The 23,666-nt window shown below is 40.5% G+C and overlaps 1 long non-coding RNA gene and 1 other non-coding gene across 2 annotated transcripts; both read right to left on the bottom strand.

The window, feature by feature from the left end:
• Positions 1–744: 744 nt before the first annotated feature.
• On the bottom strand, positions 745–6,518 carry LOC111850815 (uncharacterized). Its single transcript, XR_002839884.2, has 2 exons — positions 6,192–6,518; positions 745–1,858 (listed from the first exon to the last, which is right to left on the bottom strand). It is a non-coding gene; the product is annotated as an uncharacterized lncRNA (long non-coding RNA).
• Positions 6,519–11,785: 5,267 nt separating this feature from the next.
• trnat-cgu (transfer RNA threonine (anticodon CGU)) lies at positions 11,786–11,859 on the bottom strand. Its single transcript has one exon. It is a non-coding gene; the product is annotated as a tRNA-Thr (tRNA).
• Between the last annotated feature and the right edge of the window lie 11,807 nt (positions 11,860–23,666).

Raw genomic sequence — 23,666 nt, 5'->3', positions numbered from 1 at the left:
TCCACGTCTTTGCTCCCAGCTTTATGCCGCAGTCCACGTCTTTGCTCCCAGCTCTATGCCGCAGTCCACGTCTTTGCTCCCAGCTCTATGCCGCAGTCCACGTCTTTGCTCCCAGCTCTATGCCACAGTCCACGTCTTTGCTCCCAGCTCTATGCCGCAGTCCACGTCTTTGCTCCCTGCTCTATGCCGCAGTCCACGTCTTTGCTCCCAGCTCTATGCCGCAGTCCACGTCTTTGCTCCCAGCTCTATGCCGCAGTCCACGTCTTTGCTCCCAGCTCTATGCCTCAGTCCACGTCTGGGGGTCCCCGGGGACCAGGTTAAGAAACGCTGCCTTAAATGAAAACTAATTTCTGTTAATAGATGAAGTAATAACAAAGCATAGCAAACAAATATCACCAATGACACAGCAAAGCATAGAGGGTCGCAGAAGAATCTACAATGTTTCAGAGCCGGCATGAAGATTGTCAGGCTTACCGAAGGCCCCAGAGCACTGTGACTTGGCTGTAGACGATGGCTGCTAGTCTCAGTGAGGTTGCCAGGCATGTGATCATGTTGGAATTCATAACATTTCAATTACAGCAAACTGCAATTTCACTTTTTCTTGATTTAAGTGATGTACAATAAATTATACCTTAACTAGTGACATTATATACTGTTTGTGCTAAAGATTATGTTTGCAGAAAGGGTAGGAACGTCTGGAGGAATATTATAAAAGTCCTTTTTTAGTTTCATTTTCTCCACAAGTAACTATTATCTTGTGTCCAGTACTGATTGCACAAATGACTATGTGAATATGTTAGTAGGCTGGTGTCTCTAAATTTGTCCAAGTTTGTAGTGTCTCCATGGGTATGTCAGCGTGTGTGTGCCCTGTGGTGAACTGGTTTCCTGTCATAAGTGTCCGTCTGCCTTGTGAACTGGGCTTCCTCTGATAGACTCCAGGTTCACCACAACCTTGCACTGGAAATGTGGTTATAAAAAAAGCATAATCAGATCCCCAATACGGCAGAGCATCCGTGCTGTAAAAGTTTATAAATACATAGGCCTGTTCCAGTCCACACAAACAACGTTTCACTTGAACACTCTGGTTGACATTTTGCAGACGTCGGGCAATAGATCCACTTAGGGGCAAAGGAAGTGATCCGGACAGGCAGAATCATCCGGAATGCGATTGAGCTTCCATACACAAATTAACATGAGAAGGGGCTCAAACGTCCATGAAACACACCTCTGAAGAAGATGATGTGCAGTTGTGGGTTGTTGTCTTTCTGGAAATAGTTTGCTGTTATGTTTCAGAAAGGAATAGGGCACAGGGAACTGATTGTTCTCTACATTCAGATCCACGGACAATGTTCTCGAGAAGTTTCATGCGAATGCACTTGGAAAGGAACGTAATGAGAAAGGGGGACATGAAGCGAAAGTAAGTTAGGCCAAATATGTTGCTGATAAAAGCCACCATATTGGCAAAGTCTCTGGTAGTGAGACACAAGGTGGGGCATGAGGGGAGAGGAGAAATTCGAGGCTTTTTGGGGGGGGGCTGGTTAGCAACAGTTCTGGGTTTGTTTTGGAAGACTGTCGCCTTGAGGAGGACTTGCTATGCTGTCAGCTGGGTCTTAGTCATGCACTTGCACCATTTCCGCTCCGTTTCGGGTAATTTAGCTCAGCCAGCATACGGTGTGTCTTGGAGCTAAGGTCTGGATGATGGTCACCTAGACGTCAAGGAGATTGAGCTGCTGATAGGTCGTTGGTGGGGCTTGCCTTCCACTCCCCTCCTCATCATCTATATGCCACTGTCAGTAATGTAGGGACTCTTGGGTCCTCCTCCACTGGGTGACCAGAATAGGCAGGTAGTTTCTGGTCTCTGGAACACAGACGTTATTATCCACGGACAGAAATGATAGCTTGTGTACACATATACTATTAGCTTTATTGGTAAGCTTTATAGAGTAGTCAATGAAATGTAGCGTAAGTGCAAACATGCTCAGGAGACAATCTTATCCCTGAAATGATGCTGGTAAACCTCTGTTTTAGCCATCACACTGTATACACTATATGTGAAATAAAAATGCACAGGAAATAGGGAGTGGGCTGCCTGTTTTAAAGGAAAGCCCATCATTGGCTGCTTTTGCCGTTAGCGTTGCTCTACGCCTCACGGAGGTCTTGTGGACCTTCCCAAGAATTCTCACCTGCAGACATTATACTCATGTCTAATTATGCAGCAGGATCCAGATGCAGCTTTGAATCACATATTTGTGGTCTAGGAAACCTGTAGTGATTGTTACCCATGATTATTAGTGCTACTTGTAGCTTTCTTTATCATTCTTAAAAATAAATGTGGCAAAATTTTATTGACTAATCAGAGAGAAAGGTGTTAATTTTCAATTCATTAAATATTCGACTATGGTTAAATCGGTTGAACAGCAACTGAAAAAAATGTAATTTGCCCTTAAACAAATGTATTTGTTTTCTTGCCCACATCAAAAGTAATTTTATCTTGTACATCTGCACCCATTCTTTTTAGATAAATTTATTAATGCCATGAAATGTTGTGCATGTAGTTACGTAAGCTTAAAGCCAGCTGAAGCTGATGTTGGTTTAAACTTGTTTTTATTTTGTGTGATTAGCACAGTGGTTTTGTTTGATTCTGTTATTTTGTGCAACTGAACAGGGAAGGTTAAGCCGTTTAAAATGCTTAGCTATGCTGTCGAACAAAAGTAAGCAAACTCAGTCAAGCAGCAGGAGTGAATTTAGAATAATATATTCTTAATAAACAAGCAGAACCTTGTACCTCAAAAAAAGAAAAAAAAATGTATTTAATGTATTTTCATTTACAGAGGTACAAAAAACTAATGTTTCGGTTCATATAAATACCCCATGACTCAATACTACGTAAGTGGTTGGAAGATAAATGTAATATTCAGCATATCATATAACAGTATATTTGTATATTATTGTGTAAAATTATACATAGTAGTTTTTATATCCCCACAATCCTATAAAATATAATATTTTCCAATGGAGGAACATAATCTCTGAGTTGGAGCAGAGTTAATTATACTGTTAAATCACAATGCCTCTTTAATGTCACAATACTGCAATTTCTTATTTTTTTTTTTACAATTTGTATTTTTGTGAAGACATAGCAATGATTAATTTTCTTTATCTCAATTAGATGTTTGTTGATTTTAAATTTGACATTTGCTTTTGTTTGTTTTATACTATTATTGTAATAGTGTTTTGTCTATTATTAAATTGTCTGTCACTTTTATAGGATGTACTACAGTGACAGATGCACATACCGTTTACTTACTGTGATTTGCCCACATCTCTGTTTTTTGATCTATGTTGGCTTGTAGGGGTTGTCACAGAAAACAAGGGACACACGCTTTAATTTTGTCCCTTCTCTCTTTCACTACACACTCACATACACACATGCATACAGTGTTTACTCTGCCCCTTGGCTATTATGGAAATAGCATGAGTTTAATTGGCAGCTGTGAATGATAGCACCTGCAAACAACTCCGGGCTTGTTCCTGCGGTGTGGCAGCATTCCTGCTCCCCTTTAAATAAAGGCTGCTCATTGACTGGAAGAGGGAGCCTGACAGGAGATGATTGATGATTGGCCATCACACCGAGCCTGACACTTACCACTCAGTCGCTACGTTTACAGCCGTCACGACACCACAACACCACCTATAACATATCTAATCAGCGGGGTCAGGCGCTACGCTGCAGCCCCTCTTTGGCAGGCCGCACAGGGGACAAAATGGCGGGCCTTTTAGCGAGGATTGAACCCCAGCCACAGCCCTGGTAATTGTGTCCCAGAGAAAAATCCTATCCCCTCACCGTGTTACCTTGGCGAAGGACAGGCGTGGTCAAAAAAAATTTGTTAGGCGCTTTTTCGAACATGACGTTCACTAAAATTGAAAGGTATTCATTAAACATGGTGTGCAATGTGTTTGATATTTTCGCAATAATATACTAATATAATATAATATTTGATATGATTCATGGAACGGGCCTACTATTACCACTCTTTACAGTGGTTGTTCTGTTATATATATATTTGTATATTTGTTATATATTTAAGTGTGTGTGTAAGTTTCACGCAGCAGGGAAAATGCCCGTTAATTTTTGCCATATTCAATGTTTTCTGATTTCTGGGTTTTTACTTTAGCTGCCAGTGTTACCCAGACTGACCATGTGTCCATTATGGCAAGACAATGGAGGCGTAGAAGAAAAAAAACATGCAGCCCATCGTTTCATTAGACTCTTCCACTGCTGTTAAATTAATAACTCAGAGTAACAACTGCAACTGAAAAACACTTGCCAATTTATATATGAGCGGTCACTTCTACTCTGCCTCTGAGGAATAATTATGAAAATCAAATGCAACGCACATGCAGTTTTTTGTTTTAATTTTTTTATGCAATGAGGCAAGTGTATATTCTGTGATATTTAACTTTTTTTGTTATTCTGATCAAATTAGCAAAGTTCCAGCAAAGCAAGACCTGGCTGCAGTTTGTAATGGAGCTTAAGGAAAACAGAGTGAGGTATATAGCCTATTTCAGGGTACATATGGCAACTAGTAGTATTTTAAAAGAAGTACGGAACCTTGTATTTATTTTGTGGCATTATGTCTAAATGACGGTATATTTTTACCGCATCTATGGTTTCTGTGATTGTGTTGATGACATTTTTTTAAAAATATTTTTGTTCTGATTTAAAAAACATCCAGAACATTAATATGTAAATTGAATGAAATGTATACAGGTTAAAGTACATAAATTATATTAGAATGTAAATCACTGATATGTTTTGTTCTTATTTTGTTCGTACTTCTATCTTGTGGTAAGAAAATCGTCTCAATCAAGCAGCACTAGTGACATCTAGTGTGTCGTTTGTTTCTACTTTGGATGAGGAGATGTGGTCTGTCCTCTTAGGGAATGGCTGCAAACCTAATACACGGGGCTAACAGTAGGAATATGGCGAGTCTGCTGCAGCGTATGAATAATTTATTATGGATGACAGATATAATTATTCTAAGTGTGACCATAAAACTGGGAAAATAAACAATGGGAAGAGGTCATTGTTACATCTGTGGTGGTTTTGTGGTGTGCATTTAAAGTTCAGAATAATATATAATAGTTCATATATATATATATATATATACAGTTCATTTTCAATTCAGTTTAGTTTTTGTTACATCTACCTACATTGTAACATTTTCAGTTTTGATGCAGAAAACTCCCAATATGCTATTAAACATTAGTGGCTAAATGACTCGACCTCTGCCTGGAGATTTGAACATGTGACAAAGGTCACTTACATGTCTTCTATTTTATGCAATAACTATAAATGCAACTGCATGTTTATTCAAGTGATTGAAGTTCTTTTTTCCTTCCTGGGGCGCCTAATCAGGGTCTCGCACCGGACTGAAAGCCACAAATCCTCTGGGTCCTAGCGTAGTTCCCTGATATATGCCAAATGCTGTTTCGCACATATTTAAGAGTCGTAAGCAATACCTCCCATTGACTTACATGTTTGTCTTTCTCTGGGAAAATTTCAGAAGTAATATACCTGAAAGTAACGTATCAGAGAGTCCATTGTTTGCTTATGACCTCAGACCACAAGCGCGAGTCCTCCTAGCAGCCTGGCTTGGCTACCGTGCTACAGCGCAACGAAAGTGACACAACGGCCTTGTGATGTAATTTTACGGACAGAAAAGGCCGTTGGGTCCTGATTTTATACGAGTATGTGTGTGTGTTTGCTGGAAAGAGTGAGCCCAGTGTGATGAACCATTTTTATAATGGAGTTCTCATGGAACTGTAAATAATTAATGTTCTAGAAAAGCTTCGGACATTTTCATACATTAGCCTCCCACCTAATGGCGAGAAAGGCCTCTGGGATGATCGATGTAGAGAGGACTTCATTACTACATGGCTCCTGATACAATCCCAGCGCTTTTACGGCTCTACATCATAAATCCTGGCTTTACTATAGTAAGTTTTATTTATGTATTTACGTTCTTTCATTTATGTAGCTATGGAATTATTATGACAATTGCCTTGTATTGGAATATTTAATAATGCAACAAACTTACATTCTTTTAATAGAGCAGCAAGCAATGGGCCTGGCTGATTTCAAGGCGCACTTCTAAAAGGGGGATTCCACGCATACCTCCCGAACTCACCAAGTGGGCGATGACGGCTTCTTTCCTCAGCAATGTCCTCTCTTCATCTGAAGATAAAGTTAATCTGTCCTGACGGCAAATCTCAGGGCTCTTCGTCAGGGCTACCCTATCTTGCGTGCGCGAAAATGCCACACGGAGCCATTACGTGGCGAGTCAGACATCCACGGTGAACCAGCTTCCAGCACCGAGGCCGCCTCAAATAAAGCTACCAGCGCAAATCCACCTTCTTTCTGCTGCATTTAAGGGTGAAGTGAGAGGAGAAGTGAAAGTATGGGGGCAAAAAAAAAGCCCAGCACTGGGGATTGGAGCGATATCTGTTCTAGAGGGCAAGGTGGGGTAGGGATGTAGCTATCTGTTGAAAAGCGGGCCTTTTGAACGGTTGACATTGGCTTTGTAAAGGAGTACAGTATGTGCTTCGGGAATGACAACAAAGGTAGCTTTCATAGGAGGCTGTGTGATATGCCAACAATATCTCATCTATTATAAAGAACCCTGGATGATGCAGGCTAATGAATAAGAGAGCAGAGTCTGTACGGTGGGATCTCTTCCCAGCTACACTGGGATTATAAAGACTCCTCAGAACGACGGTAAAATATATAGTGCATATAATAATGGGCTGTTTACGTCGTCATTGCACATCATACGTTCTAAAAATGTGCGCAAAATGAGTATTTTATCTGATATTATTATGTTTGTTTAATATGCTTTCGGTATGATTAATCGAATTAATATAACAAAGAGTGTAATTAACGGATCTTGATGTAACGCATAACGCAAATCAAGTGGTTTAATATGATTACAACAGGGCCCAGTTGTCATGGGAGTCCTGCTGCAGTTATGCTGTAAAAATGAACTAAAACCGGAACTTGCGAGGAAAGAGAGAGAAAAAAGCATTAATATTTCAGCAAGTGTTTGTTACGGGCTGGTTTTAGCTGCACTTAATGGCACCCTTTACCAGGCAGATTCTTCATCCATTAGTAAACAGGAGTTCTGGGAATTGTGAGGGGGGGGGTTGATTTACCTGAGACTGCAAAGTTTCAGACTATATTAAATGCACAGAATGTCATTTGTAACCCTGACACCTTCTCTTGCACAGAGAAAAATGACTCACTCAGGAGTAGGGAGAGTGCAATTGCTGTTTGGAGAAACATCGGATTCCATCTGACAAACAGGACTTTTTCGATCAAAGCCGCGGGATAAACGTCAAGCAAACAATGAGTGCGCGTGAAAAACCCTGTAATGGATTCTCAGCATCTGACTATTACCTGTTTAAGGGCTGATCAGAATCTCTCAGTTTCAGAGATCCGTATCATACAGAGGCGCCTTTCAGGTAGGCTGTGCAGTCAGCAGAACATACGGATATGTGTGCATCAATGAATCATTGATCCAAGCGGCTCTCAATTGAAGTCATACCCAAAGGAGTCATTGTGTAGTAGCCTATAAATATATCAAGGCTCCTAGCCGAACTACTAAAGCTGCTTTTACGCGCGTGTGTGTGTGTGTATGTGTGTGTGTGGCCATGTATGTATTACATTGTCGGGACCAAATGACAGAAACCTGTTATTTTGACCTTGTGGGGATCATTTTTCAGTCCACACGTGGGGAAACTTAATTGTGTAAAAATCTGTGACTGTTATAAAAAAACTTAACATGGCAAAAGTCTTGTTACTTATGGTTAAGATTGGGTTGAGTATATATATATATATACACACACACATTATTTAGCATGACAAGCAAATACCACTTGAGAGATTAAATTCTGGGTATTTGTGAGTTAACATCACCAGTAAAGAATTTAACTGTTAAAAATACATTTGTCAACAATGGAAATAGCTGCAGGCAATCTATATCAGAGTAACTGCATTTCAGTGTTTCCAGTTTAAAATTATCATTATTATTATTATAATTGTTGTTTTTGTTGTTGTTGTTAAGAATAATAATGCTTATCATCATCATATAGTATTCAATTAGGATTCCAAAATCTTCTGCATGTTGTCACGTCATCATTCATATCATCTATTTTTACTGTTAACTATGCACTTTTCACACAAAAGTTTGTGGATAGGCACCATTGCAACAAAGATATCCTGAGGAACTTTATAACCTTGTTTGTGCCAGATTTTCATTTTAACTGAAAATAAAGCAAAGACGATGCGATGAGTGAAACTGGCAAGTTTCATTAATCATGCTTGATAGACGGCTGACTATTGTGTCGTGCCTGTCAGGAACGATGTGCCGATATGCAAGGCAAACCGGGCGTGATTGCCGGTGTATGGCGTTAAATGAATCGCTGAGCTGATTGCGTTGCTAAGTTACATTTAACATAAATTATTACGGAGAGCTGTAAACCACACAATTAGAACAATGTGTCCTTACAGAATAGTTATGTCTGGAACTAATTCCAAAGTAAACATGGGTCACTTTTGTACACCTAGCTGTATTCAAAAGGCTATGTGGCAGGTAGCTATCACATTTTGGTGTAAAGTGGATTATTTTAGTGTTGCCATAAGCGCTGCGATTTTCATACATTAATGTTAATGAGCTGTGCAGGATGTTGGTCCGACCACAGTAATAATCCTCAGTAACGGCAACACTGAAACTCTTAAACCTGGTTCACATTTCCACCCCATTCTGATGCAGTACGCACTTTTTCAGGTTCAAAGAAATGACTTGGAGAGCGGCAATATTACAGAAAGAATGGAAACCTTCCTAAACAAATAAGTCAGTTTGTAATTAGCTTCATTGATGGTGAAAAGTGAGCAGCTTTTGCATCCATAGCAGATCAGCCGTAGAGAGTAAATTGGGCCTTTACCAGAGGACACTTGGTAAATATTCCAAAACAGCCGGTTCTTATTTCCAGTGACTACCAGCATTATTTAGTGCTAATGGACTTTTTTGTTGTTTACGTTTGAATTTGGCGCAAAACGATGGCCTCCTTGGATGTGAAAAAGTATGCCAAATAGGAGAAAACGTTCAATAATGAAGTATAATTTAGCTTGAAGTGGGTTACTTGTTTATAGTGTAAATAAAGGTTTTTGTTAGTATGTTGTGAATAACAACATTTTATTTCAGTTAATAATGTATAACACTTTATCGGGCATTGTACAGGTACATAGGAAATTTTCATGTTTTTCCCATCATGCTCTCCTGTGAGGCACACACACACACACACACACGGGGGCAAAAGCAAGGCCTGGGGTCATGGTCTGCCATTTGCTCAAAGGCCCTGCAATGATACGGCTTACTCCCCTGGCCATGGGATTCGAGCTGGTGCCAATCCGAACACAGGCACAGACTCCTGACCTGCAGAGACACGCAAGCCACCATCCCCCCCCGCTTTCCCCCTCTAAAACTTATACACGGAAAGAAAATTAAGCCTTGAAGATCAAACTGCTCAAAGTAATCAGTGAAGGCAACTCGTGGGATAAGCAATGATTCATCAGGATGCATGCGGGAATAGTGGTGTGAGACTCATAAAAGATTAAAGCAAACTGAGAATGGGGTGCCGAGCTCCGCAGTATGAGAGCCGTTATGTCCAGAAACGGTCAGAGGGGCTTGTTAATTTGGCCAGCATGGCGGCTTAGTGGGTGGCTCTGTAATCTCACGCCTACAGGGTTGGATATGTGTGTCCTGCCCCCCCAACTCTGTATGCATTGGGAGTCTGCATGTTGCGTTTACAAACGTACCCCGTTGGGTGACTTGGTATAGATTCAAGTGGGTGTGTGTGCCCTACTATGGAGTGCTGTCCCTTTGGGCTGTGTCCCTCCCTAGGCTTCCTGGCATGGCTTCCGGCTGCCAACGTGACCCTGTTCTGCCTTTGTCTCCAAAGAGGTGGACCCTGACCCCGATTGTATCCTCAGGAATATTCCTCCAAATTTAATTTAAAGGACGGCCGGGCCGAAGGTCATCGCTAAGGATCTTTATTTAGCTATAGCAGGTTATGAAAGTTTTTCTTTCTTTTTTTTTTTTCATAAGGGGTGTCATGGGGGGGTGGGGGCAGCCGCACATCTGTTATCGGGCTTAACGGGGTTTATCTGAAGTACTTGGCCACTGATACAGGTCTAAAGCCGTGAGCTGCCATTTAACCGGTTTCAGCCAGTGAAGGAAGAGCGATTAATCACGGAGGTGTGGAAATGGCTGGAAGGCGTCATGGAGGAGAGGGAGTGTGGGGCTGCCGTGGTCCGCGTTCAGCACATGCCAGCCAGGGAAATGTCGAAATTACTCTAATAATAATAATAATAATTATTATTATTAGTAGTAGTAGTAGTAGTAGTAGTAGTAACATCAACAACAACAATAATAATAATAATAAAATTGCCAGGCTCTGGACCCCGTGACTCTGTATAGACAAGTTGTATGAAAGATGAATCGATGAATAATAATACAGTTTTTTTGTTACTTTCTGGTTCCAATTTAGAAGCTTTTTCAGCTAAGTACACTTACAGTACCAATTTGCAAAAACAATAGAAAACACAGCTATTCCCATTAAATGTGAAGAGACCCCTTTTTCCAGCACAAACACAACAGACAATTAAAAATTCCGCACTGCAATTCACTGCTGTATGTGCCGGATGGGACCGCATATGTCTCAGCCAATAAAAGTGTTTATTCTGAGCCCTAGATCTTGGGTTGAGGTTCAGACCCAGGGAATGAGTGTCGTTCAGTGATTGTGATGGATGAGGTTCTCTTGTGGGGGAATCAAAGAAGGGAGGGCTTTAGTCAGCCAGGCAACCTCAGCTAATCTTCTTTTGGCACCGCCGCCTTGCCAGCGGGCCTCCTACTCCCTGTATCTCCTGCACCATGATGAAAAATAAGTCCCTTAGCTGATTGGACCATGAATTGGAGGAAGGTGTGGCCTCTCTGTCTAAGAAAGTTTTTCCCAACCCGATCCTCGGAGACCCAAACAGTCCACATTTTCGCTTTTTTATATATGTAATACAATATTATATATTTATATATTGATTATTGTTTAGCAGACATATTTATCTAAAACAATGTACATTTTTTTCAGGAGAGCAGGGTCAGGTAGACTCTGGAACAATTCAGGGTTACAGGCTTTGCTTAAGAGCCCAGTAGTGCAGGGCTATTCAAATCACAGTCCTCATGGTTCTAGCACTGCTGACTTTCCAGCCCTCCTTCACCTGTGAGCTGTGGCTAGCTGTACTACGAAGCAGGGTTACTGGCTTATTGGGGAAATTTGTCGGATTTAAGGTAGCCTGGGCGAAATGTAAGTGAACGAATATGAAGTCCATTTAAACTGTGGTACCTCAAATCCGAGAAGTTACCCCAATAGGCCAGTAACCCCGATTCGTAGTACAGACCACTGGTGTAAAGCCTTTGTGGCCAATCAGAATCAGTAATTATTAAACTGGCTACCTGGAAGAATATAAAACAAGGACTGGATTTGGAATCAAGGTCCAAACTTGGAGAGCCCTACAGTAGTGAAGTCATTCCAGTGAGCTTTGGATTTGAACTGATAACCTTCTGATTGCTAACAGGGCAGCCTAGCCTGTTAAGCCACAATCCCTTCAACCAAGTGCTTTTTTTAACATTAATAGATAATATACTTATTTCAGCCAGGAGAAATTCATTAAAGGCACCACTGGGACTTGAACCCAGGATCTCCTGTTTACGAGACAGGCGCTTTAACCATCTAAACCACGGTGCCATTCGGGGTTTGTGCTGTTTAAGGCATGAAGTAATACAGCTTAATGTTATTGTATGATAAACATGAAATTGATGTTTCATAGTGGCTCCTGTGGGTAGGGATCCAACCTCTCTCCACCTTGCATGGGTTTCCTTGGATATTCCAGAGACATGCAGTTAGACTAATTGGTGTCTCTCCATTGCCCGTGGTGTGTGATTATGAGCATGTGCATGCATGTCCATTGCGATGAATGTAATCTGTTGATTGGAAATGGTTCCTGCATTTAATGCAATTGTACTGTAATGAATCCTTTGATTTTGTTAAAATTGACCAGTCAGGTTCAGTTACTGATATTGAGAAGATCCTTGATACTCTGGAAGGGGACTGAGGTATCTGGTCTCGCCTGAATAGCTGGGGATGGGCAAGGAGCACTTGGCACTGACTTGATTTCCATCATTTCCATTTCATGGAGCCCAGCTTATGGTTTCAGATGCTTTGTCTACATGACAATGACGTTTTTCTTCTTGGGGCAGCACAATATGACAGCGGCAAAGCAGTGAAAGCGAATCTGAGGAATTCAGAAACTTGAACTGCATTCTCAGAAGCTCAATTGGAAACTCTCTCATCATTTTTACCACTATTTTCTGCGTTATGTCCTTTTTTGATGCCCTACTGCAAATGTTGTGCGTGAGGCTGAAATACAAGAACACGAAAACACTAAAAACCTAATAAAAGTGTAACTCATTCAGGTTCCAGGTAACCAAGACCTCAAACCCAGAAGCAAGATGTTAGTTAACCAAAGTCGCATACCGGGAAACTCAACGCCAGCTAACCAAAACCACAAACCCGGAGTCAAGACCTCAGGTAACCAAAACCACAAACCAAGAAACACGATACTGGTGAACAAGACAAAAACATGGAAATGAAACAGTAACATATCAACACCAGCCCCACAAACCTGGAAACTAGCCTCTCATATCAGCCTACAAGAACCAAACACTGAACATAGTGCTTCTCAATCCAAACAGAACACAGACCTTGCTCAGTCCCATAGTAGATGCAGGCCGTACTGGAGTACACATCTAATGTTAAGTTGATCTTGCCCTTCAACCTTTCTTGATTTTTCAGAGGTGACCCTCCGAAATATGATCCTGTATGGATTTTCTGTACAGCCAGATTTGAGAGAAATCAGTGTCGGATTTTGATGGCACTCATGGGCGGATCTCCATGTCTCTGAGGCTCGGGATCAGTGTCAGCAATCAGAAGGTGGCTGGTTTGAATCCCGAGAACGCCTGCAGTGATCCTCCTCTGTTGGGCCCTTGATGCTGTAGCCACTGGGGAAAAAAATTCACACTGGTACATTTGGAGTAGTGTGGTGCTGAGGTATCACCCACTGCATGGCTGCACTCTGGCTTTCATCCCTGAGGTGGTTTGTCATGTGTTGGGTGTGGCAACGTGCTGTAATCAGTGTGCCCCCCATACCTACTTCTAAAAGGGCAGTGTGATCAGAACAGAGCATGACGCTGGAACACGCGGGCATGAATTCTTCATAGGGGTATGAGCTTATATTTTTCTCACAGCCATCTACTTCTCTGTTTTATACTGTGTCTGATCTCAGAATTATCAAAATAATTATCACCTTAAAGTGCAAAGATCCCAGCGACATGGTTTCTAAAATTAAACTTCCCTGTCACACCCTGTGTGCAATTGAATAACAGCTAGTTTAGCCTTTTATTTCATATATATTTAAAATTTTACATGTATGCGAGTGACTTCTCGTTATCTTGACATTCACCTCCTCACCAGGTTAATCATGGCCATGGTGTTTTGCTTGATGAATAAAGAGGTCCTATGTGGATTGTCTGCCATGAATGTATGCGGTTACAACTCTTGTATTGGACACTATTGGTTGGCCATGCATCTGCTGTGCAGCTTTAGACCGTTTTATAATTCCATCGACTCTCCATATCTTTACTTGCCAGATCCCTTCTTCTGACAGTCGTTGTGTTATCCCTTAATTTTCATCAGACGAAGACCAAGTATGGTGGACTCCTCTTCTTCATCATCATCATCATCATCACAATCATTAAGAAAACACAGCCATACTAGACCATCGGCATCAGTGATGTCTTCTTTCTCTGAAATGTCCTTTGTATTTGAAATCCCCTCCTCTAGGTCACTGTCACCACTCAGATCCCGAGATAACGGCTCCCAGGCTGTTATCTTTAGGTCTGTTAGCCGTACACGGATGCACCAATGGCTAAGAGAGATCTGAGTAAGCAGATATTTAGAGAAAGGCAATTAAAACAAATAATAAATTCACTAACAGCAACAATGCATCAAGGATACTTGTTTATTTTGGATCTTTGAAAGTTCCTACACACATTAAAGGCCATATTACAGAATAACCCGCAGAATCATCTTTGTATATAAAATCTGCACAGATATTCGAAAACATTTCAAAGTCCAAACACTGTCTGAGTTCATGGCCTCAATGGCAGAAAAGTTGTAAAATTTTGCTGAAAAACAAAGAGATTAATGCGTCACGTTAAACATTTCAAATGGGTCAAACTGACCTGCAACTTAATAGGAGGGTTGAAATAAACTGACGTAAACACAAGCGTCCTCAGATTTTTTCCGAAGTGCAGTCTAATTTCTAATATATCAGTTTTATTTCTTTGGCATGGCAACACTGAGGATGCTTGGGATTCGTGACTCATCTGAAAAAGATTTGTGGTAGGATGTGCAAACACCAGTTGTGGAAAGACTGAAATCCCTTTCAGAATGTAAACAGATTAATTTTATTCGATAAATACAGATGTCTATGGATGTCAACAAATGTCTGTATTCCTTCCCAGCAACATTTCTTTGTTTTTAGTTTATTCTGTTATTATAATTCTGCTTGAATCCATGCTGGTTCCATTAAAAACGACTTCTTTAAAATGATGACTTCAAAACATTTTGAAATAATTTTCTTTGGCATTCTACATCGGCATTTCAATTTATGCTTTGACTATAATGTCTTTTTATTTACACTTGGTACTCTGGTTATTTCTGTGGAAACTACACTTACATGTAAAGTATTGTTTAAAAAGTTTAAAGTGCAGTGAAGTTACTGGCGGATTCCTCATTATGTTAAATGGTCTCGATTGGTCCTTTAAAACGTGGAGCGCCGATAAGTGGAAAATAAAGAGTAACGACGCACGGTGGGAGGGATGGATTTTGTGGAATGCAAACTCCCAAACTGTCTGCAGCCTCTATTCATCATGTCAGACTTATTTGCCCATTCTTCATTCCAAGGCCACTGTCATGCACTGGCCAGTCTATACATGAAAAGGCTTTTTTGTACTCATCAGAACACAAGATCCGACACATAACTCAAGGGATTATCTATTTTATATTTGCTTTGCCTAAAGCAGTCACATAAATGTATTATATACCTTCATAATGCATGACAATGTATTCATAAGGTATTATAAACATGGCTATAACTATTTATAAAAAGGCATAACACATTATAGACGTGTTTATTATGCATTATGAATGCTCTATGAAGCTCTCATCTATAATGCACAATAAATACATTATAATTCATAATTCAGTACAAAGCATCCTTATTTTTTATACTGACCATTATAATGCATTATGAATGCATTTATATGACTGCTTTAAATAAAGTGCTACCCATATTTAATTTTAGAACAAGAATAGTTCATCGCACTTTAAAATAATGCATTAAGGGTTTTGTATTGTGAAAACATTGTGTGTATACACCCTGGGATATTACTTTATGCTTCGCTTGGATGTGCTACGAAATAGAATCGACACCCAGTCTGGAGAAGCCCACAGAAGCCCCTGCAGAGAAGCTGATCCCTGTTCTCACTTTGTTTTTGCAAGTAGAGAGTAACATTGACCTTCATGCATTGTTTCTCCCATCTCTGATGACACATCCTTTATTCAACAGGACAGGAGATATAACACCGGCAATATAACACTATCACTATTGCAGGTCACACTACATGAAATGTTTTATAAGTCTTAAGTACATTTTGAGTATTATGGGCTATGACTGGGCGGTACCCTGCACATGCAGCGTTTCATTCCTTCTAGGCGGCTCAGGCCCTGTGCAGTGTATGATCAAATGTCCAGAGTGCATTTCCCAGGACACTTCATGCTGTTCATGTTGTTCTTTGACGTATGCAGTTATGATTTGAACTGGAAAGGTTTCTGAGGACTTGCTCGGAATGATCCATGTGATATCTCCCTTGTTGTATAACATTATGCCAGATCTATCTATCTATCTATCTATCTGTAACACTTTACTTAAAGCAGTCATGTACAACGCATCGTAGATACCTCAATAATGCATTATAATGCAGTCATAGTCAAGTACTGCAAACATGGCTATGACTATTTATAAAAAGGCATAACACATTACAGCCAATTACAATGCAGTACATAGCACCCTTAATTCCTGATAATTATAATGTATTATAAAGGCATCTATAGTGCATTATAGATGAGAGCTTCATAGAGCATTCATGATGCACAATAAACATGGCTATAATGTGTTATGCCTTTTTATAAATAGCGATAGCAGTGTTTATAATACTTTATAAATGCGTTACAATGCATTATGGAGGAATCTATAATGCATTATGATGACTGCTTTACGAAAGTAATCTAGTCTCTGTCCTAGCTCTATGTACAGTATGTGAAGTTTGCACATTCTCCCAGTGTTGTTGTGAGCTGTTCTGGTTTCCAAAAACACAGTATGGTGAATTGTAGTTGTCAAATTACCCCTAGGTGTGAATGGGTGTGTGCACCCTGAGATGGGTTTGTGCCCCTCTTGGGTTGGTGCCCCTCCTGGGTTGTTCCGTGTCTTGTGCCCGTAGCATGCGTGATGGGCTCTGGACCCTCGTATCCCAAACAAGCAGACATAGAAAATGCATGGTTTGATGTGTCAGGTACATTCTCAGGATTTTTATTTGCTGTAAATATTAATCTAGTGAATCTTCAAATTAAAGAGTTACATCCATCCGTCTTCTTATTGCACGGTGTTTATCAAGGAAACCCTGAATAGGAGTGGAATACCAAACCATCACAGGGCACACACTCAATCACACACTACTGCTGATTTACAGATACCAGTGCATACGAACCACATCTGTTTGGACTGTGGGAGGAAATTCACACACATCCACACACCCACACACAGGCAGGACAGGATCTGGACACAGTCCTGGAGGTGTGATGCTTCAGTGATATCAACTTAGCCAACAGAATTTAATGATGATTTCATTAATTTTAGACACTACTGCTTACAGCCTTTGCTATATTGTTATAATGAGGGATGCACATAACTGGTATGCAAGTACTCATTCGCTGTATAAAACAATACATGCAACAATTTCTTGTTGTAACAGCACAAATGCAGACTTACATGCATTTCCGCTACTATGACAAGAAATTACCATGCATTTTAACCTATATACCGTGAATGAAGCAAGAATTAGTCATGCATTTTAACCTTTATACAGCTAATTCTTACTTCATTCACGGTATATAGGCGAAAAATGCATGGTAATTTCTTGTCATAGCAGCATAGCATAGCATGCATTTGTGCTGCTACAACAAGAAGCTGTCGCACATACCACTTTATATAGCAATTGTGCATTTCTATCGCAGTTACTGTATGTGCATCACTCATTATGATGTTATTATTACTGAAAATAAGTATCTCATTCAGATAGGAACATAAATGCAACCTGTATTTTATCTATCTGACATTATTATATACTGTAGTACTAATAAGTAATTAGATGAAGTGGTACCTGGGGCTGATGCTGTATTATACCTGCAGTTTGTTAACTTTTCATATAACTATAGCTGTGGGATAGAGTTACATGTAGCCAACAGTGACATTTTATTTGCTTGGAGTGACTTATAAGTGGAAAGCAAAACACAGGGTAGCGAATGGGAATTTAAATAAGCAAATTCCCAGTTCATGCCCTGCGGCAGACTGGCAGCACTTACAGGGTGCCCCCTCCTTGTGTTTCCAGGAATACGCTCCATCCATATGTTATATAAGTGGTTAGAAGATGTGCATCTGTCCATCCATCCATCCATCCATCAATCCATCCATCCATCCATCCATCCATCCAACTGCTTATTCAATGGGGAAAGGGGGACTGGAACCTATTCCATACAGCATAGGATACAAGGAAGGGGCAGACTCTAGAGGGGTCTGTGACAGGGCACACACATTCACACTGAGGGTTATTTAGAGCTCCCGGGTCACCTGACTGCATGGCCTCAGACTGAGGGAGGAAACGCGGGCAAGGCAGGAAGAGCAAATGCCACTGACAGCAACCCCCAACCCTGCAGATCTCAGGTAACAGTGCTACCTAATGCACTACTGGGCCACGGATGGATGGATGGATGGATGGATCGACAAAACTGTCATTACATCTCTCAGATTGCAACATTTACTTCAAGATTCAAGATTCTTTATTCATCACATGTAGTTATAGCTGGTACAACATACAGTGAAATGTGTTTCCCTGGCTGAAAAACTTTATCCCAATACCAGAAAGATTCAAACACATATTTTTTTTTGTTACGACTTTGAAATCCACTATGCTGTATCTAGTGAAGATCTCTCCTGAATTTATGCTGCAAAGCACAGTATCACTAAGAACACTGTCCAGTTAAAGTATGTTAAGGTCAAATAATGATTCAGCTTTGGCTCTGGACTATTTGTAATATTCTGCACTACACTTTATACATCCAAAGCTCAGATTCCCATGTATTTCGCAAGTATAGCTTATTAATATAAATATTTTAAAATATCTCATTTAAACTAAGAAGACCGTGCCTTTAAATAAACTATAACAGCACTCCCAAAAGGCTGAATTTTAATGGCCCACCTGGCCCATTCAATAGGATGTCGGAATGTGTTGAGGATATTGTTTCCTATAAACATTTCGGTTTAACAATAACAATTGCATCAGGCAAAATCAAGTTATCCGAGAATAGAATTAAACTCCAAAGGACCTCTTGCTCCTCTTCTTAGACATCCATCAATAACTCCTAATCTCATCAGGGAGAATGCATGAACTCTCTCCAGTCACATCGGGCAGCTTGCCAGATAGCAAGCATTTGCACAAAACTGCTCTTTTTCCGATAAAGATAGAGCACATGTATTTTCAAAGGGTACCCAGTCCCAAATCTCCTTTTTGTTATCTGTCGCTGGGCATAGTAATATTCTTGTAAATGTATTTCGTAGGTAGCTGGAGAAGCACTGATAATCAGAAGAGGTGGAGGGAAGGGAGTGGTTTGACAAACACTGTTCATCACTCAGCCAGCAATGACTTCCCCAGCGCCCGTGCATCAGCCATGAAGGAACTTCTATGACATCTCATTCTAAATCCATTGGCATCAATATGGAGTTGGTCCCCCCTTTGCAGATATAACAGGTGCAATTCTTTTGGCTTTCCACAAGATCTTGGATTGTGTCTATGGAAATTTTTGGTCATTCATCCAGAAGAGCATTTGTGAGGTCCGGCACTGATGTTGGACATGAAGGCCTGGCTCGCAATCTCCATTCTAGTTCATCCCAAAGGTGTTCGATGGGGTTGAGGTCAGGGCTCAGTCAAGCTCTTCCACACCTAGCTCACCCAACCATGTCTTTATGGACCTTGCTTTGTGCACTGGGGCACAGTCATGCTGGAACAGAGAAGGGCCTTCCCCAGACTGATCCCACAAAGTTGGAAGCATAGAGCTGTCCAAAATGTCTTGGTATGCTGAAGCATTAAGTGTTTCCTTCACTGGAGCTAAGAGGCCAAGCCCAACCTCTGAAAAACAACCCCATACCATTATCCCTGCTTATTAAGTCAATAAAGTGTTGGCAAATTTTACACATTATGCATATCATACTTTACGTGGTCTGCCACTTTGTGGGTGAGTTTCTGTTGTTCCTAAACACTTCTACTTTTGCAATAATACCAGTTACAGTTTGACTGAGGAGTATCTAGCAGGGAAGAAATTTCATGAACTGACTTATGGGAAAGGTGGCATCCTATAACAGTACCACACATGGATTCACTGAGCTCTTCAGAAGGACCCATTTGTCACAATTGTTTGTAAGCCTGACTGTGTAGCTAGGTGCTTGATTTTATACACCTGCGACAATGGGTCTGAATGAAACACCGGAATTCAATGATCAAGAGGCGTGTTCCAATGCTTTTGTCCATATACTTTGTATATATAGTGCTCACGGACTCTTGGGACGCTTGCTTAATTCAGTAAAAATATTGCTAATTTATTCATTTTCTAACTAAATCATTAATTTATTCTTTTTCTTTTTTTTTTTTTTTTACAAATAACTTATATTAGAAACAATCAGTAGCTTTAAGTAAAACATTCATCTCAAGTAGTAATAAATTGAAAACCAAATTATAGTTCTAAAAGAGGTTTCTGAGTTAAAAAGCTCATTGCCAAGCAGTCTCATTGGGTGCTTTTTGATTAGTAATACCTTTGCAATGACATAAAAGGCCCCTTAGCATAGTATCCGAAGCGATACTGAAGTATCCCTTTCTTCTTTGGCAAGAAAAGAACTGAATGAGTCAGTCAAAAATTAAAGAAAATGTTTATTGTCACATGGATTATTGTACATGTTTATATAATGCCTGAGTTGACTTGATTGGACACACTGTAAAACAGCAAAACAGCTCCCAATGAGATGAATTGAGCAATCAAAGCCAACAGTTTAAAATCATTAGAATTTCTACAAGTGTCAGATTTCGCCCTCTTCTGTTTTCTAGACACGACTTCACATTTTTTTTAAAATGTGATTTAAAAACTTAAAAACCCCTCCAAATCATTGAATTCAGGTGTTCCAATCACTTCCATGGTCACAGGTATATAAAATCAAGCACCAAGGCATGCAGACTGCTTCTACAGTACAAACATTTGTGAAAGAATGGGTCACTCACAGGAGCTCAGTGGTACCGTCATAGGATACCACCTATGCAATAAGTCCATTTGTGAAATTTCCTTGCTGCTAAATGTTCCACAGTCAACTGTTAGTGGTATTATAACAAAGTGGAAGCAATTGGGAACAACAATAACTCAGCCACGAAGTCATAGGTCACGTAAAACCACAGAGCGGGGACAACGCATGCTGGGGCACACAGCGTGCAGAAGTCAACAACTGTCTGCAGAGTCAATAGCTACAGATCCCCAAACTTCGTGTGGCCTTCAGATTAGCTCGAGAACAGTGCGTAGAGAACTTCATGGAATGAGTTTCCATGGCCGAGCAGCTGCATCCAAGCCTTACGTCACCAAGTGCAATGCAAAGCAGCGGATGCAGTGGTTTAAAGCCGCCACTGGACTCTAGAGCAGTGGAGACATGTTCTCTGGAGTGATGAATAACACTTCTCTGTCTGGCAATCTGATGGATGAGTCTGGGTTTGTCGGTTGCCAGGACAACGGTACTTGCTTGACTGCATTGTGCCAAGTGTATAGTTTTGGAGGGGGGATTATGGTTTGGGGTTGTTTCCAGAGGTTGGCCTTGCAGTGAAAGGAACGTTTAATGCTGCAGCATTCTAAGCCATTTTGTACAACTTCATGCTCCCAACTTTGTGGGAACAGTTTGGGGACGGCCCCTTCCTGTTCTAACGTGACTGCACACCAGTGCACAAGGGTCCATAAGGACATGGATGAGTGAGTCTGGTGTGGAGGAACTTGACTGGCCTGCACAGAGCCCTGACCTCAACCCTATAGAACATCCCTTTGGGATGAATTAGAGTAGAGACTGCGAGCCAGGCCTTCTCATCCAACATCAGTGCCTGACCTCACAAATGCTCTTCTGGAAGAATGGTCAAAAATTCCCATAAACACACACCTAAACCTTGTGGACAGCCTTCCCAGAAGAGTTGAAGCTGTCATAGCTGCAAAGGGCGGGTCAACTCCATATTAAAGACTATTTATTAAGAATAGAATGTCATTAAAGTTCATGTATGTGTAAAGGCAAGTGTCCCAATACTTTTGGTAATATATTGTATCTTTGAAATATTGTTTAACATTAGAATTTCATTCTAATGTAACATTAGACTTCATATCTGATGGGGCTGACCCTGTTGTTAGGACCTGCCTAAACGTAGACGTACCACAGGGGTTAAAAAGGATGTAATTTCCACTTCATTGTAAACGCACTTCCCAGTTGTTTAAAGGTCCTGATTGGTGGGGATCTGACTACTGCCCCCCCCCCCCCCTTGGTTTATGGTTTTAAATTAGAGAATGAGCAATAACCATTGAATCCAGTGTAAAGTTTTGTTTGCAGTGGGTTTCATTTTATTGGTTTGCATTTCTTGTCCTGTTTCCTTCTTCTTTTTTCTTTTCCTTTGCTCAGTTTGGTGTTGGTTTTGTTGATCCTGTGTTGGTATATCGGATTGATAGCTTCTGGTCCTCTATTTATACATTTATTTGAATAGTCTTTAGGATTACCTTATCACCTTGTCTCTTGCCTAGACTGGGTTGGGGATCTCCAACCCCAACAACAGAAAAAAGAGTGACGTGGTCGTCCTGCAGTCTATAGTGCCCCTTATCACACATGTTTTAAAGTCACATGTATTTTATTTTAAAAATGGAAGACTTCTGTCCAGCAAACTATTCTTCCAGCCCAGCACAGGAACAAAATACAATAGTGTCTCTCCTCTGGACACACCTGCTTTGTTGACTCCCCATCTGGTACTATGTCTGTCAAATGCCACCAGGGTCCTTGTAGGTCAGCTAACATTTATTGAACAGTTGAGTGAGAGCAATAAAATGAGGCAGGGAAGCAGTCAGCCACAATATTTTAATGATGGTTTTGCTTCCATTATTAATATATATATATATAATGGAAGCAAAACCATTATATATATATATATATATATATATATATATAGACTCACACACACACACACACACACACACAGTCACATGTTGTGACCTCCGAGGGAATTGACCCCCATTGCATTTTTGCAGAAAGCCACAGTATACCAATTTCACATTCCTCTCTGTTCTGTAGTGACACTCATAAAAACCGCACTCTTTTCATTTTTCTGAAAAATGAAATGAGTGGGAAAGCCAAACAACACACAAATAGCCATTTTGCTCTCTAACCAAAAATGAACAAACCACAAATCTCTAAGTGCTGGACCATTGTTTCTCACTCTCTCTCTCTCTCTCTCTCTCTCTCTCACACACACACACACACACACACAAACACTGAAAGCACCAACTTACTTTAAACCCTTAAAAAATCTAAGTGAGTGAGGGGAGGGGTCCTCTGATCTTGCCCCTCCCTCAAAAGGTCCATGTCCTACTTACAGTCTAAAGTGTTGCAGTAGTCCTACTTAAAACTAAAGATCAGCACCACTAACAAGCTAAAACCAATGTGTCTGCAGAATAGCCTGACGTGATAATGGTTCAGTAGACACATGGATGTCAGTAAGAGCTGTGCTTTGCCAATGGCCTCATTCACACAATAATATTCTAAGATTTTTATCTACTTACATGTATTTCAAAGTACACAGTATAGAACATCAGTCTGTGAACTGCAAAATTATGCTTACATGAACAGCACAACTATTAATACACAAGCTGACTTTCTTTTTCCGTAAAAGACATTAAAACTTGGATTACCTTGTCAATTTACTCTGAATATCAATTTTTTTCAATCTAATTTTCGTTATAAAAACCTCTTGCATTTCTGCATGGAAAAAAAATTACTTCCACAGCCTCCTGAGACCCCACCCATTCATTTATTAAAGAGGACATGC

The sequence above is a fragment of the Paramormyrops kingsleyae genome, chromosome 20 (assembly GCF_048594095.1).
Source record: "Paramormyrops kingsleyae isolate MSU_618 chromosome 20, PKINGS_0.4, whole genome shotgun sequence".
Classification (NCBI taxonomy): domain Eukaryota; kingdom Metazoa; phylum Chordata; class Actinopteri; order Osteoglossiformes; family Mormyridae; genus Paramormyrops; species Paramormyrops kingsleyae.
Note: the sequence above shows the minus strand (reverse complement) of the source record. Positions and strands in the feature narration are given on the sequence as shown.